Genomic DNA, 3276 nt, shown 5'->3' with positions numbered 1-3276 from the left:
GGAAGGGAATTATAGATATTGGCTACAATCAAGAGTCAATTCAACATGGTCGTAAGGACAGACTATAACTACACCAACCCTAATGGTCCACTGCTGATAAATAGGAGACGTTTAAACTTAAATGCACAACATTGCGCTAGATAGAGACTTTGATTGTCTAGTTTTTTATTTAGGTTTTGGAGCTGTTCTGACGTTTTTCTTCTTCTTATCGGCTTATGCTATTTATAGTTTTCCAATGATGACCAGAGAACAACCATTTGTCCATGTGGCGCCTTCACGAATAATCAATTGGAAAAAGAGCGGTTAATTTTCATTGATCATGATCTTATATTCGTTGTATGCTTAGAACGTGATTTATGATTGACGTGGCCGAAACAATTGTTTGCCTTTATCCGGAGAAAACTAAAGTGCCGAAGAGACCCTAAAAAAGACGAGCTGATCTCTGAATCTCTAACACATACTTCTCAAATATCTTCTATGCCACCTGGCTAAATCTGCACTATCTATCCGATCCATACAAATTTTTGATTAAACAGGCTCTAATTATTTACAACTTTGCCACTGCCACTATGATTTTAACAAGAATACATGCCAATGTAAGGTGGGTCTTAAAACCCAAGTGTTTGCCCATGCCATGCATCGCCCGTGTTCGAGTGCATCCTTTACATGGTTTAAAACTAGGACAATTCCCATGAGACTCATCCAATTCACCTCTAGCTTTGTGACTCAACTTGAGGTTGGATGAGTTGGTCTAAGTCTCTGAGTCCTTTATCATGGAATGTAGATATTTGTGTAAGATTCCTATTAGGTGGGTCACACATGATCATTAGTTTAGATCTAAACGTTAGATTATTTATATTGAGCGATTCGGTAAGACACACTGCAATTGTGATCATTATAGATTGGTTCCAGGAAGGATGCTTGAATTGTTCTCCCTATACACGGTTATTAAGACGGATATGGAAACCTACAATGTAAAGAGTTTAATAGAGAGAATGGTGATGGGTGAGCTTATTCAGCCATCTACTCTATAAATGCATGTTTTGGTCCTCTCACCCACGCAAACTAGTTTCAATAAGAGGTTTTTCTAAGATGTAAGGTGTAGAAGGCCAAAATCCCTCTCAACAACATTGGCAACATCGCAGCGTGCAGAAAGTCTTCCCTACAAGGTACGTGTTTAAGATTACAGTTTAGAATATCAATTATTGATGTATGGACGATCCATTTATTTTTCTATTCATATTACAATTTGAACCCTAGTTAAAAAATGCAAGCCTTATTCCCTCTCCCTCAAACAATATACCAATTCTAATTTGGTAAAAAAAATCATGATTTCTAATATATGATTATAATTAACTAAATGAATTGAACTCAGTTTTAGGCATCTGCAAAACAATCCCTTAGGGATGAACTCTCCTCCATTATTTGAGTGGAGAATTCTTACAAATTCCGAACTTGAGTGAGAACATAAAACTCTTAATGCATTGTACTAATTTCACTTTTGTATTTTATTTTACAAAGTAATCCAATTATGATGTCATCACATATCGAGCTGAAAAAATATTGGACTTTATAGTCATATGACACATGAGAGAATAATTAATCACCTTTTATTATTACAAAGAGATAATCACTAAACAAATAGAAGACAACAAAGTACATGCCATTCTAATTATAGAAAAAACCCATTGAAAGAAGTAATACTCTAAGTCTCACTACAAAAGCCAATTATGCCTAAGCTCTAAATTCATTTCAATGGAAAGTAGACCTTTTCAAACATTTGAGCTAATAACTTTTTATAAGACTTCTATTAGGTGGGCACCACGTGATCAATGATTTGGATAATTTGACCAACCAATGGGCTCCACAACAGTTGTTATCAGTTTAGATATGTAATGAAGTAGTGTTTGGACTATGTTACATATTTACAACACTGTAGTTGAACATTAATTGTTCTAAGGGAGTAGTTGTGATGAATTAAATAACTTCAACTTACGTTTTATAAATATAGATCTTGGTTATCTCACCTACATTTACAGAAAATTCAAGTCTTATTGAAGAATTTTTAGAAGAGTGTAAGGTGCAAAAGATCCAAGAACGACGTCACATGTCTTCATCAAACATCAATTTGACTAGAAATATCAACACATTCAAGTATGTGTTTTAAAATTTAGTTTATAATTTCCATAATTGATACATATACGATCCTTTTATTCTCAATTCATTTAAGAATACAATCTCATTCATGTACACATTTAAGATTCAGATTAGGATCCTTCTATTCCACAATTTAGACTAACACTTCAACCTTATAATATTATGATGAAGAGCTTTGATCCAATACGGAAAAAAAAAAAGTATGTTAAGCTTAAGGTACAAAGTGTTAATTTTAAGATATGGCTATGCGGAACAAAAAAAAAGAAGAGTTAGAATAAGCTTACCATCTCTTTAGAAATGAGCATAATCGACCAAAAATGCATGGGCTTTTGCACTGTCAACTGCTGGAAGAAGGTAGAATCAAGCATGATCAAGTTGCTATCTTGAAGACTAGTTCATTTCCATACAAGTGCAATGGTTTAAAGCAAAACCGTCCTCAAGATCAATCAGCACACATTAAAAGAGTAATTTCATCTCTAGTTGCACTCCCAGACTGGACTTGAAAATCTATAGTAGAGACCGGTTGTACATGAAGTTTTGCAGAGAAATGTTGGTTATTCTATATGGATGGTTAATCCTACCTAGGTTTTTACAGGTAACAAGGTCTCTCTCAATCGTAGTTGGGTTTTTACAAGAAACAAGGTCTCTTTCTCCGTGACAATTAGAAATAGTTAGAGAATTTAGTGAGTAATGGTTGAAGGGACTAGAAAATTATGTAAAAAATAAATATTACAAATTTAGTTGCATTTGTAATGATTAGAAACAGCTAAATTACAATTAATTAAAAAATCATAAAAAAAGCTATTAAAACCTTTTAATTTGAAAAAAAAAAGGTATAGCTCGTGGCAAGCACACGCACACACCACATGAAGCCATGACGCCGGCTTGGGGTGAATGCATGTGTGTAGAATGGCATGTGGCACATGCACCCCTGTGCACCTCAAAGAATAATTTCTAAAGGGTGCTTGAGTTCCTCTGGAAGAAGTTCTCTTATAAACAGCTTAAAATCAACTTCCCTGACAAATATTAGGCAGGAAAAAAAAAAAAAAACCCCTTGTCAAAAATCCTTATTTTAAAACATTTATAAACACAACGCAAAGGCCATGGGTCCTTACTCAT

The sequence above is a fragment of the Magnolia sinica genome, chromosome 4, assembly GCF_029962835.1.
Source record: "Magnolia sinica isolate HGM2019 chromosome 4, MsV1, whole genome shotgun sequence".
Classification (NCBI taxonomy): Eukaryota; Viridiplantae; Streptophyta; class Magnoliopsida; order Magnoliales; family Magnoliaceae; genus Magnolia; species Magnolia sinica.
Note: the sequence above shows the minus strand (reverse complement) of the source record.